We start from the raw sequence: 14,058 nt of genomic DNA, 5'->3' as shown, positions 1-14,058 counted from the left end.
TCAGTATAAAGCAACTTTAAAGGCGGCTCCTTTAAGTAAGAATTCAAACAGATGGAGCTTTTCCCACCTGGCATAAGAAGCAGTCTTTCAAAATACCCTTTTTTGTCTAACTAAAGTCTAATGATGCCTGATCCCAGGGTTGCTAACTAACTCCATTCCCCACCAGCTTGACTAGGTATTCCCTTTCTCAGGTTACCAGATGGGTTTTTATTTACGATGGTGGGAATTAGAAGGAGGTTGGCTTCTGACTTTTTTAAAAATAACCCTTGTTTTCCTTATGATCAGAACTTGGGTGACTTCAGATGAGGGACTGTCTAACCTTAGTCCAAGTGACCTGAATAAATTTTAACAAAATGAGTGGGGAGGGGAACTTTTAAAAGGTTTAATTCCTCTTTGGCCCTCCCCTCCCCTCAACTTTCCAATAAGTATATGGTGGCTAGTAAAGATGCCAACTCCAAGTTGGAAAATTTCTGGAGATTTGAGGATGGAGCCTTGGCAGGGCTGAGTTTGGAGTATAATAGGGTGTAATGCCATAGAATCCACTCTCCAAAGGAGCCATTTTCTGCAGGGCGACTGATCTCTACAGTCTGGAGATCAGTTGTAATTGCAAGAGACCTCCAGCCCCCTCCCCACTTGGAGGCTGGCAGCCATACCAGGAGGGGTTGGCTATAGGTGAGTCCATTGGTGGGATTCAAATGATTTAACAACTGGTAGCTTACAAGCAATATTTTAATAATCGGTTCTGCTGAAGTGATGCGAACCTGCTGAATCCCACTACTGGGTTAGTCCCCATCTCTTGCCAGATTTGTACCTTCCAAGAGCTGGCATACCTATAAAAATAATGCTAGGACCAATCAGCACTCAGACAGCAGTGTACAGACTTCTGAACTGTTTTCATATCAAGCCACATATTGTTGTTGTTGTTTTAAAGGAGGAAGAGTATTGTGTCTGGGTTGGTCTACAGAGCCTGTATTATTATTATTGCAGGGCTTAACCCAACATCAGCCATTTCTGTTATCACAAAATATGTTTGTTTGTTTATTTGTTTGTTTGTTCTACAATATGCTCAGGGTTGAAAATTAGGGTGGCAGGTCCTAATTTCTGATACACAGAAATTCACCAAAATCTTCCCTTTTTCTCCATGTCATCAAAGCCTGGCCCGACCATCTTGCACTGAAGTCAGCCATTAAATAGAATCAAACTGGTCATTACCTTAGTGGGAGTAGGGTCAGAATTCTAAAGTTAGCAGCTCTCCTTGTTGGAAAAATCTCCAGTAGTCTCTCAGTAATACAGAGACACGTGAATTGGTTCAATGAAGCCCGTAAGCTTTTAATGCAATAAAGTGGGACAAAGTGCTGTAATCAGCCAAATCAATGTCCAAATAACACATTTCAAAAGGCATCTTTTATACAGTTTTCAAAGCAGGCAGTCTAACTTTGCAAATACTTACTTGATTACATTTTGCCGCCACCCATTTGCCTGCTGGAGATTGATCTGTCAGTATGGGCCACTGCCCACGCCAGCAGCAGGGTGAAACCCCCAATCTCTTATAGAGCAAAAGGTTTGTCTGCTTACTGGCAACCATATCAGGGGACCCAGGAATGGTTCAGCAGGATCTGGAGCAGGGCAGCAGAGTCAAGATAAATAGCACCTTACATACTCTCTGTTTTCCCTGAAAGTACACTTGCTTGTTCAGAGCATGATCAGATCAACAATATGTATATGACAGTTGTCACTTCAGGTTTGTCTTGGTTCCTTCTAATTGCTGACACTTAAAATCCTGACCATATTTGCCTTACAGTCTAATGCTTGTACTCTGGCACATTAGCCTTACAATCTATGGCTTCCTGCATCCTTACCTTACCATAGATGTTCTCCACTGCCCTGAGAGAACAATAAAAGATGCATTCTCTAACTATGTGATGAATCTCAATGCTAAACAGCCTAGTTTATATTATGACCTTTCCATTGCCAAGACAACAAGAGCCATATGTTCTGGAACCTTCTACTGTGAAGTACGTAGACAACCTTTTTAATTGCAGGTGTCTTTTAAGAGCGGGGGAGATAGTTTGTTGGTTTCATTATTCATTATTTGCAATCTACTTTAAACCATGAGGAAAGGCAAGATATAAATGGTTCAGTCAATCAAATCAGCAAGGAGGGGAAAGCTATGCTCCATCTTTAAATCCTGTCAAACAATTGAAATGCAGTGATGATAGGCTGGCAGGAAAAAAAAAGAGTTGATTTAAGAGATTCCCGTCACTTCTGAGATTATAATGACACCTAGTGATCACAAGTTTTAGAACAATTAGTTCTATGGTTAGTATTGTGAATACTTCAAACAGATTATTCGCTCAGAGGGTTTGTTGGCCTATCCTTAAGACACGGCTATGCAATGCCCAGGTGCCAAAGGTGGAGGGCCCCCAAAACCAGTTCCCTCACTCTGCCCACCCACCTGTGAGCATCAAGGCCCGCCAGGGCAGGCAACAGCCCATGGAGGCATACATGGGCAGCCCAGAGTAAGCCTGCCCTCTTTATGCCAAAAGGGGTGGGTGGAATTCTGCTATGCAGTTTTAAAAGTGGCTTGTTTTCAAAACCGAGTCTCATTTCACAGTTCATTGGTTTCCAGCCACTGAAACCAGCAGGTGTAGGAGAACGCTAGGGCTCGGTTTGTGCTCACAAAGGGTGATAGTGAGGCCCAGTGGGTATGGCCTGCAGACACTGTGAACGGAGAGTGGTCCATCTATTAGTAGCCATCCAGTTGTCCTGAAGGGCTAAATAAACAGGACACACAGGCCAAGCATTTCCCTCATGTGGCCTCCTAGCACTGATATTCAGGTTTAGGAGAAGAGTTTGGATTTATATCCCCCTTTCTCTCCTGTGTGATTAAGAGTGGTGAACTCTAATCTGGAGAACTAAGTCTAATTCCCCACTTTTCCCCATGAAGCCTACTGGGTGGCCTTGGGACAGTCACAGTTCTCTCAGAACTCCCTTAACCCACGTAGAGGCAGGCAATGCCTAGCCATGTCTGTTAGTCTCTTCCCTTGAAAACCCTACTGGGTTGGCATAAATTGGCTGCATTTCTGTGCAAAGACAGACAATGGTAAACCAGCTCTGAATGTCTCTTGCCTTGAAGAATAAGAGTTTAGATTTATACCTTGCTTTTCTCAACCATAAGGAGTCTCATAGCAGTTTACACACTCTTTCCCTTCCTCCACTCACAACAAATGTGTGTGGATGAAAATCCTATGGGGTCAGTAGTATAAACTGGCTGTGACTTGATGGCACTATACACACACACACGTTAATCAAGACAAGAAAGAGATAAAAAAAATTACAATGCTATTCCTTGAACACTTCTCACGTTTTTTACAAACATTTGGGCCTTAAAGATACAATCTACCAACCTATTAGAAGTTCCAAAATAGCTAATGGGGGTTGCCCTGTAGTATTAATTGGTCGTCAGATGACTTACACATTGTTGGAAAAAATGGAGCGTGCATTATGCAGTAGCGCAAAATCCAAGGAGACGGAATGTTCCTCAGAGCAATGATTTACCTGCTCATGCTTACAGATTTGTATGACAATAGCAGGATTTACTTGGCTTTGAACTCTTTTCATTTTTCATAGAAGGCCCCTCCCCCTGCCAATTTCTGGACCTTAACGCCATGCACTAAGGCAAGGGAACATTCTTACCTCTCTTGGGAAGCAAAAGTGCTAATAACCTGAGTTACGAGAGGTGGAGAGACACTGCTGGCTCTTGAAAACCAGACTGTAAATTACTCGCAGTCTCTGTAACATGTCAGGGACATTGTTGTAAGATGACATAGTGTCTGCATGGCTGCCTGTATCTAAATGGGACAATTACAGTAATCTGTCAGTGGCAATGGACAGTAGATACGGGAAATATATCAATGATGTCCCCTCTAGGAATCGTACCATCAGTGTGTCTGTCTTCTGAACAATGTTTAAGGTTCAGTACACGATGCGTAGCAAGAATTCAACAGCAGCATTACCCCCCCACTCCAAGAAGAAGAGTCGGTTTTATCTGCTTTTCTCTACCTTTAAGAAGACTCAGAGTGACTTACAATCGCCTTGCCTCTCCCGCTCCCACCCCCACAACAGCCCCTTGCGAGGTAGGTGAGCCTGAGAGAGTTCTGAGAGAACTGTGACTAGCCCCAAATCCCCCAGCAGGCTTCATGTGGACGAGAGGGGAATCCAGATTGGAGTCTGCGGCTCTTAACCACTATACCACTCTAGCTCAGAAGTCTCTATAGCTGCAGTCTTAAGCATCCTTGCTGTAAAATAAATCCTATGGACTTGAAACCAGTTCCTGGGTACCGGTAAATGTTCCAGAGTACTAAATAACCTATTTTCCTGGCAAATACATGGTTTTAGCTATACAGCCAAATGAAGTGGTAGGGACAGCCCTGAGGTGGAGACAGTTTTGGCTAGGTCTTTATATACTAAGCTAATTATCCAGTTAACAAGCAATGATACGTGTACGGGAACTTTAGACCGTCATCCCTCACCTGCAATGTAGAATAGTAGAGGCCATTCTAGTGCCTCAGTACTCCGCCATCTCATTCTGCTGCAGGTATAGACCAAGTCAAGGTCTCAGGGCAGGATAGGGGTTTCTAAACTCCTTCATCATGTGTAGCACTATTGTGGGACTTGGGCAATTTATGGGAGAGGACTGTCACAAATAGACAGGGGTGCATAATCTTTGCCTGCCATTTTGTGACCCCTGAGAAATATTAATTTCTGGTCTCAGACCCCATTTGGAGGAGGAGTAGATAATGAGGAAATATTGGAATGATTTCTGAGGTAACATTTCCTAGTCAACACTGGCTTTTGAAACCTCTGAAGATCCATCTCTGCCATTATAAACCTAGATGGTAAATCCTATCAGCACTGCAGGGTTTTCTTTCTATTCATCCCCAAACACATCTACCAAGGTCTAATCAGCCACTACGTGTCTGAGCCATTTTGAGTGGCTGTCCCACTGTTGTGGTACATCCTTCTAGATCAGAAGCAGAAGGTATCCATCTTAATGTCATTCTGTATATGAGAAGCTCATGAGGGCATTTTGGGGAGGGCTCAGCTGGAAGTCACAAGTTATGCTGATGATCCCTGCTCTGTGTAAAACATAACACAGGCAGATATGAATTGTGTGTTCTTCTTTGTTACTATATGTGTGATGTCTGATTTGTTTCAGGACCGTACTATGCTGGAAAGTTCTCTGAATACTCGTTGGTTTCCCCAGTAGACCAAATAAGAGTCCCCTATCAGTTTTGGCTTGGAAAAACGTGTGTGTGTGGGGGGGGAGGATAAAGCCCTTTCTCTGGGCTTGCAATAGTCCTCATACTGCACATGCCAAAACTAAATTCAATCCACAGCTCAATCTGAGACTGTGTTACGTCTAACACAAAGTGGAGACCTCAGACCCGACCCGTAGTACCCATTATGTATGATTGAACTGTGGCATCTGTCTTTAGAATACACTATTATTTCTGCATTTTATAAGAGTTATTTTTCTGCATTAGTGCTGTGTTGCTAGCTGCTTTCATACTATTACTGGATAATGTGTTAAGCTGTTTTGATTATCAATTTGGCTTGTTTTGTTCCCACTTTGGATCCAACTTTTTTGAAAGAAAGGTTAGGTTAACTTTTTTTAAATAAACAAATGAGCATTCTTGGGGAGGGGGGGAATGAAATTACATCATAATTACAGTCTTCATTTAATTTGTTATTTAAAAGTGCTCTTTTCAAAAACCTTCATTCAAAATTGGCCACTGGTGGAGTGTATGAGTGGTCAGGTTTTGATAACCAGTAGTCTGATATTATAAGGCAATCCTGTAAAATTTTAAATTGGATGACCTAGGCTAGTCTGATTTTGTCAAATCTCAGGAGCTAAGCAGGGTCAGCTCTGGTAAGTAATCAAATGGGAGACCCCCTAGGAATGCCAGGGTTGTTGTACAGAGGAAGGAAATGGCAAACCACCTCTGTTATTTTCTTGCCTTAAAAACCCTACAGGGTTGCCGTAATTCAGCTGTGATTTGATGGCGTTTTACAAACACAAAAGGAGTCATGTTAACTTTTGACTCAGTTCATTCTGGCAGCTTCTGAAAGGGAAGGCTTTGGAGGAGATCAAGGGAAAGGCCTGTGATGAAAGCAAGAAATTGTAGCGACTGAGCGATCAAGACATAAAATAAATCACTGCAAGCAAAAAAAAATGCAATTAACTGGCTCTCAGAATGACTTTTACAGCCAAATTTTTCCTCTGCCAGTTGGCACTGGGACAGAGACGTACGTTAGAATGGATGCTGCACAACCACTGCAGAAAAAAAAAGTGTCTTAATCAGAAGCAGAAACAAAATATGATGCACCTAAAATAAAGCTGAATGCTAATTAGACCAAATTGCTAGGATACTATTACCTCATTGCACTGAGTCATAATAGATACGCCAGACTGGCCCACTGAACACATTCTCTAGTCAGCTGATAAGACTTCAAACCACAGAGCCCCAGGAAATGCAGCGTTTGTGTTCTTTCAGTTCTTGCCTGGAAATAGGCACCTTTTAAAAACAAAATGGTTTCTTTCCCGGTATTGAAAAACCCCATCTAGTTTCGAAGCTGCCACATACTGAACCAGGTCCTTGGTAGATCAAAGTCAGTATTGTTTACTCAAGACTGGCAGTGAGTCCCCCAGGATCAGGTGCAAATCTTTCCCATGATGTACTATCTGATCCTTTTTACAGGAGGCACCAGGGTTGAATCTGAGAGCTTCTGAATGCCAAGCAAACGCTCTACCACTGAGCCACATAATTTCCCCTATGTTCAACTAGCGGGGCCCGGCCACGCGTTGCTGTGGCAATTGTCCTTCTCATCACAGTCTGCAACCCACACAGATGTCCATGCAGGTCCAATGATCCGCAGGGTATTATTTTGGGGTGGTCAAAAGGAATCCCTCTTTCCCTTTTCAATTCACATTGTTATATGGTGTTGTCTTGTTTTTTAGTATAAGGTAACCCTTTCCATTCCACAACGGAAGTGTCCAGAGTGCAAATCCCACTGTCCATGAGGCTGGTTGACATGCACAGTCCTGGCTTGGGGAAGGCAGAACTGGGGCAAGCAGGCTATCCCGGTCAGGCAGCAGAGGCAGGGTGGTGAGGCTCTCAGATCGAGGCCAGCTCCCTGGGTTCTTAAAGGGCCACATGCAAAAGAAGCGGAGCCAGTAGTGTTGGTTCGCCCCCACCCTGTGGATTTTCTTAGAAGAAAAAGGAAAACTCCAGTTCACTTTTAGTAAAAGAGAGCTGTGGCAAATATGGGTGAGGAAGTGGGTAAGTGGTGGTTGGATGTGAGGGAGGGCAGAGTGAGGTGTGTGAGGATGAGCTGGATGTGTGTTGTGTGGTGAGGCACAGAGAGTGAAAGTTACCTGCATGTGAGGGGGGGGGACCCCACCTGACGTCTCACACAGCAAAGTGTGTATGAGTTTTACTTCCACTCATATCATCTGCCAGTATTACCCGTTTACTGTTTTCACTGCTCATCTGTGGCCATCTGCGCGAACATTCTAAGGGCATACCAACCCCTCAGGCCACAGACATGCTGCACGAACATTCTAAGGGTGACAGTTAAGCACAACCAGCTTCATGGCCTGGTGCGCCAGGAAAAAGATGTTTTACCTGGCTCAGGTGTGTTGTCTGACAGCAGGAGGTACATAAGAACACAGTCGGGTGAATAAGTAAGTGTCTGTGAAATTTTCAGGGCGTTTGGCCCAGCAGGTGCGGGGTTAAGCGCTAAGCAACAAACGCATGGTTCCATTTTTATATATATAAACACCTGTAAAGATTCTGCAACATCTTACCAACAGAATAATATCTGAGGCACCCCTGAGCTCCTTGGAGCGAGGACAAGTTAGACATGTAGTACATCAGAAGTGGGTATGTTTTTCACCTTGTGTCTCTGTGCCCACTTTTGAGGGCTCTAAGTTGGATACTATCTCCTTCAGTTTCTGCTATCAGCAGTTCCCTATCTCTTTGGGTTCACCCGTGTTTACATTTGAGCAAGCCAGGGGTGCCTGAGAGCTGCTTGAAGTTACTCTGCTGCTCTTAATGGCTCTTTAGAGTTGCCAACCTCCTGCTGGTGGCTTGAAATCTCCTAAAATGACAGTTGATTCCCACCTGCCAAAGATCAGTTCCTCTGGAGAAAATGGCCACTTTGGAAGGTAGACACGATGCCATTATACTCCACTGACATTCCTCCACAAATATCGCAGTCTCCAGGAATTTGTCAACCTGCAGCTGGCAACTATACGTAAAGGGCTAACTGTTTGTCGGGAGTGCTGGCCTGCTAGCTGGTTCTATACGCGAGCAGACCAACACTCTTGACAAATGGCAAGGCAATTTGCGGGCTCCAAAGCAAAGTTTGCCCAAGCAACTTACAAGCAACAGAAAACCTTCCATTTTTTATTCTTCAGCAGATTTCCTCCTCTTCCCCATGCTACACCATGTGAGAAGATGCTCTTGAAACAGCAGGGCGTTTCAAAAGCAGTTTGTGATAAGATTGATGGATGACTGTTGGAAGGAAAATGAGGCAAAGAATTATATTCTTTGCAAGCCCTTTGCATGAACCCAACCAGCTCCGTGGATCCTTTCCAAAGCACACTCGAATGGCTCCAGAATTAGAAGATAATCAAAATGGAAAGCTGAAGATATAGCTGTTCCTTTCCATACCATCTGCTTGGAAGGAACATTGGATCACACACTCATCAGGGCTGTTCAACAGTGGAATTCATTGCCTCGGAGAGTGGTGGAGTCTCCTTTTTTGGAAGTTTTAAAACAGAGGCTAGACTAGATGATCATAGGTCGGGAATTCTTTGACTGTGTGTCCCTGCATGGCAGGGGGTTGGACTTGATGACCCTCAGGGTCTCTTCCAACTCTATGATTCTATGATTCATCTGCAGGAAATCAAATTGCATCAAAGGAAATATTAATGCACCATGAAATCCATTCATTTCATTTTGAGGAGGAGACCAGAAACAAGCTGACTTCAGCAACCATGCCTAGCAGCCAATGGACAAGCATGAATACATTGATGAGCAACCCAAAGAAAATAAGCCAGTGCAATTCTTACAGTGACATTGAGGCTACCATTTCCGGCGCCGGTTCTGAACTGAAACTAGCAAAGTGCTGATCAGCAAGCTTCACTCTGCAGTCAGCAGGACTGGCACTAAAAAGTCTCGCAGGGGTGATTCTCTGAAAAAGGATTCAGTTTGCTCCATCTAAAACAAATGGGCTTTAGCTTCATGCAGAGTGACTGAGGAAAAACAAGCCCAGTGTCAGATGTCCTTCCAAAAAACAATGATCTTCGAGGACCTCAAAGAGCCTGAGGTTGATTCTCAGCCAAATGAAGATGCTGGGAGTTACATCAGCTGTATAAGGAAATGCCCTTTGTTGAGGCTTCTAAGGGTGCCAGTTCTGAATTAGGAAATACTTGAAGATTTTGGGGGTGGAGCCTGAGGTGGGGAGGGGTTTGGGGAGGGGAAAGACCTCGCCCACCTTCCAAGTCAGTCATTTTCTCCAGGGGAACGGACCTCTGTAACCTGGAGATCGTTTGTAACTCACTTGGTGGCTGGCAACCCTAGCTGCTTTATACCTTTGTATTTTTCAAATAGACACCTAGAATGTTTTCTGCATAGTGGTGAAGTCACATTTGTATGGCTGGGGCCTGAAGCAAACCCAAAGCCCATCCAAAGTGTCTGCCTTGACTGACACCAGATCTGCTCTTGAGATGGTCTAACTGGAAATACAGGGGATTAAATGTGTGACTTTCCACATAATACTAATTAGCATTATACAGTACTTACAGGTCAGTATTATTGTTCCCGACTTACAGTGCAATTTGAAGCACTTACATCCTCCTAAGACTGTTGACTGCAATGCATTTAGAAGGGTATAAATCTGTTTAGGATGGCAACATGAAATTGGGAGAGATTAGCTTGCCTAATTGTCCCATACGTTAATGGCACGCATGACATTTAAACCTAGCCACTGTGTTACGTGAAGAGCAAAGTGGTTTGCTATGAATGTAATCAGAGAAGGTGCTCGGAATTCCACCCCGTGGCTTCACTCACCCCCATTCCTCCAATCTGCCCATTCAAGCCTTGCCCTCTGATATTTGGGTTTACCACTCTCTTCTCAAGCATTATCTTGCCAGAGTTTTACTTACTGAGCCCACAGGCTATAGTTTGTTTGGCAGATACATAGTCCTCAACCTGCTTACATTTCTTAAGTCATAATCTAGGAATACAGATCAGAGAATCTAAGCTAAATATTTGTAGTGTCGGGTGATCAGAGAAGTTGGTGTACTGCAAGCCATCATGACAGGCAAGTGATGAGCCAGTATACCAAACTACACACAGGAAACCAGTTCACCTCCCGCCAACCATATGTTCATTGTATCACTTGCCAATCTAATTTTGGGAAGGAGTTGACACAAACAGAAAATCAGCACTACTATCTCTTGCAGAACAAATCTTTCCAGAACAGCAAGCAAACCAAACCATCCATAGATCATAAAGTTGGAAGAGAGCACAAAGGCCATCAAGTCCAGCCCCCTGCCATGCAGGAAGATACAACCATAGCAACCTTGACAGATGGCCATCCAGTCTCTGTTTAAAATTCACCAAAGGAGACTCCACCACTCTCTGAGGCAGTGTATTCCACTGTCGAACTGCCCTTACTGTCAATAAGTTCTTCCTAATGTTTAGGTCGAATCTCTTTTCCTACACCTTGAATCTATTACTCCTTGACCTAGACTCTGGAGCAGCAGAAAACAAACTTGCTCTCTCTTCAACATGACATCCCTTCAAATACTGAAACATGGCAATCGTGTCACCCATTAACCTTCTCTTCTCCAGACTAAACGTATCTAGTTCCCTAAGCCACTCCTTACAGGGCATGCAATCCAGACTTTTTACCATTTTAATTGCCCTCCTCTGGACCCATTCAAGCTTGTCAATATCTTTCTTGAACTGCGATGCCTAGAACTGGACACAGTATTCCAGGTGAGGACTGACCATTGCAGAATAGAGTGGTACTTTTACACTCCTAGATCTAGACACTGTACTCCTTTTGATGCAGTCCAGAATTGCATTGGCTTTCTTGGCTGCCTCATCACACTAATGACTCCTATTCAATTTGTGATCTACTGGGACTCACAGATCCTTTCCACACGTACTGTTGTCAAGCCAGGTGTCACTCGTCCTATATCTGTGCATTTCATTTTTTCTGTCTAAGTGTAGTATCTTACATTTATCTCTTTGAAATTCATTTTGTTAGTTTGGGCCCAGCTCTCTAATCTGTCCAAGTCTCTTTGAACTCTGACCTTGTCCTCTGGGGTATTAGCTACCCCTTCTAATTTGGTGTCATCTGCAAATTAGCATGCCCTCTATTCCATCATCCAAGACATTGATAAAAAATATTGAATAGCACTGGGCCCAGTATGGCACCCTGTGGCATCTCATCAGTTACTTCTCTCCAGGATGAAGATGACCGATTGGTGAGCACCCTTTGGGCCTGGTCAGTCAACCAACTACAAATCCATCCAACAGTAGACTTATCTAGCTCCCATTTTACTAGCTTGTTTGCAAGAATGTCAAGAAGGACCTTGTCAAAGGCCTTACTGAAGTCAAGGTATGCTACATCCACAGCATTCCCTTTGTCTACCAAATTTGTCACTCTATCAAAAAAAGAGATAAGATTAGAGTGGCATGACTTGTTTTTGAGAAACCCATGTTGACTTTTCGTGATCATGGTATTCCTGTTCAAGAGCCTACAGACTGTCCATTTAATTATCTACTCTAAAATCTTTCCTGGTGTTGATTTCAGGCTCACTGATTTCAGGGCAGCAATTGTTGGGGTTCTCTTTTTTCCATCTTTTGAAAATGGGGGCAACATTAGCTCTCCTCCAGTCTGCTGGGACTTCTCTTGTTCTCAGGACTTCTCAATTGTAAGTGGTTCTAGATTACTTCTGCCAGTTCTTTTAATACCCTGGATGTCATTCATCAGGCCATGGAGATTTGAATTCGTTTTACAGTAGTTAAGTATTCCTGTACTACCTCTTTATTTATTCTGTGCTGAATTTCCCCTACTGCACATTTTGTTCCATTTCCCACTGATTGAGTACTGTTTCCCATTTGGGAGAAGACCGAGGCAAAGAAGGTGTTGAGTAGTTCTGCCTTTTCTCCGTCCCCATTAGCATTTTCCCATCTTCATGTAGTGACCCTTTTCTTCCTTTTCCTATGTATACAACCAAATTAACATTTTAAATTGTTTTTAACCTCTCTGGCAAGCCTGAACTCGTTCCGAGCTTTAGCTTCTCTGACTTTCTTCCTACTCAATCCTGGCTATTTGTTTGAATTCCTCTTTGGTGATGTCCCCCTTTTTCCATTTCTTGTACATGTACCTTTTAAATCTTAGCTAAGTTGAAAGGTCTTTAGACATCCATGCTGGTTTCCTTAAGACACCTCTCGCTTTTCCTTCTCATTGGAACTGTTTGAAATTGTGCCCTCAAGATCTCACTTTTAAGAAACTCCCATCCATCAGGCACTCCCATGTCTTTTAGTATTCCTAACCATAGGATTACACCCAGTAGTTTCCTAAGTTTACTGCAAACAGCTTTCTTGAATTCTAGAGTGCTTGTCTGACTATGCTTGGCATCCCCTTTCCACTGTATAACAAACTCCAGGAAAACATGATCATTCCCACTTAAGGACCTATCACTTCCACCCCATTAACCAGGTAACCATTGCTGGTTAGGAACAGATCTAAAATAGCTGATCCCCTTGTTGCCTCTTCTACCATCTGGACCATGAAATTGTCTGCAAGGCAAGTAAGGAATTTGTTGGACTTTATAGTCTTGGCAGCGTTTGGCTCCCAACAAATATCAGGATAATTGAAATATCTCATTACTATTACTATTCTACTTTCTGAAAGTTTGGTCATTTGTTTCAGGAAGGCATCATCCAACTAAATAAATCCATTTATTTAAAATGTCCGCTCTCTCTCCCCTTGTGAGTGTGCCCAAACAACCCATGCTGCATGAAAAATGAGAAAGTTAATGTCAAAAACATTAAAATAAATTTATGACATCAGCCAGTGAAATAGCAGACCTAGATTAAAATCCTAGAATTCTGCAAGAGACCAAAAGCCTATCTGGGCAAAATATTTTAATCTGCTTGCTTGGCCTAGCAGCAACATGCATTAGAAAGTCTTTCAACAGTGGTAATTCCAGAGCACTGGAGCAATTGCTGTTCCCACCCCACAGAAGACCCATCTTCCCTAACCTTCTTACAGTATAATCCTAGCCAGTGTGGTATAATGGTTACAGTGTTGGACGAGGATCTACGTTTGAATCCCCAGTCTGCCAAGGAAGCTTTATGGGTGACCTTGAGCTAGTCACACACACTCAACCAAACCAACTCACTGAGTTGCTTTTGTCTTCATTCCTTGGAGGCAATGAAAAGGATGCAAGCAGGTTTGTGCCCCCATTGGGGAGCAAGAAACAGTACACATAAAGTAAATAAATAATTGCAAAAATTAGTGGGCTTATACCGCAGCAATTTTCAATAGGATTCCACTATTAATGAATGGGAGGATATCCTTAAACTGTGCTGGATTTAGAACAGCTGGGACTTGGGAGGTAACAGGTAACCAGTGTTTTTCCTTTGGCCTTTTACCTTTAGTCCCTGTGTTGTGTTTTTGCACTGTTTGCTGAGAGCCAGCATATTAGATTGCAATGTTTGGCAGAGTCCTTCAATCTAAACACTTTAGAGTCAAAAGGATCAAAGGGATCATCAGACTGAAGGAACTCTGGAGAGAACTGCACTGTTGATATGTTGGCCAAGAACTCAAGAGGCCTGAGATCAAACTCCATAAAACCCCTGATACTCTTAGGTCAGTCACACATTCTCAGCCTTGCCGACCTCATAAGACTACTTGGGAGTATAAAATGGGATTTGTACTCCTCTGAGGTCCTTGGAAGAAGAAACT

This window comes from Sphaerodactylus townsendi, linkage group LG06 (assembly GCF_021028975.2).
Source record: "Sphaerodactylus townsendi isolate TG3544 linkage group LG06, MPM_Stown_v2.3, whole genome shotgun sequence".
Taxonomy (NCBI): domain Eukaryota; kingdom Metazoa; phylum Chordata; class Lepidosauria; order Squamata; family Sphaerodactylidae; genus Sphaerodactylus; species Sphaerodactylus townsendi.
This window is presented reverse-complemented; position numbering follows the sequence as displayed.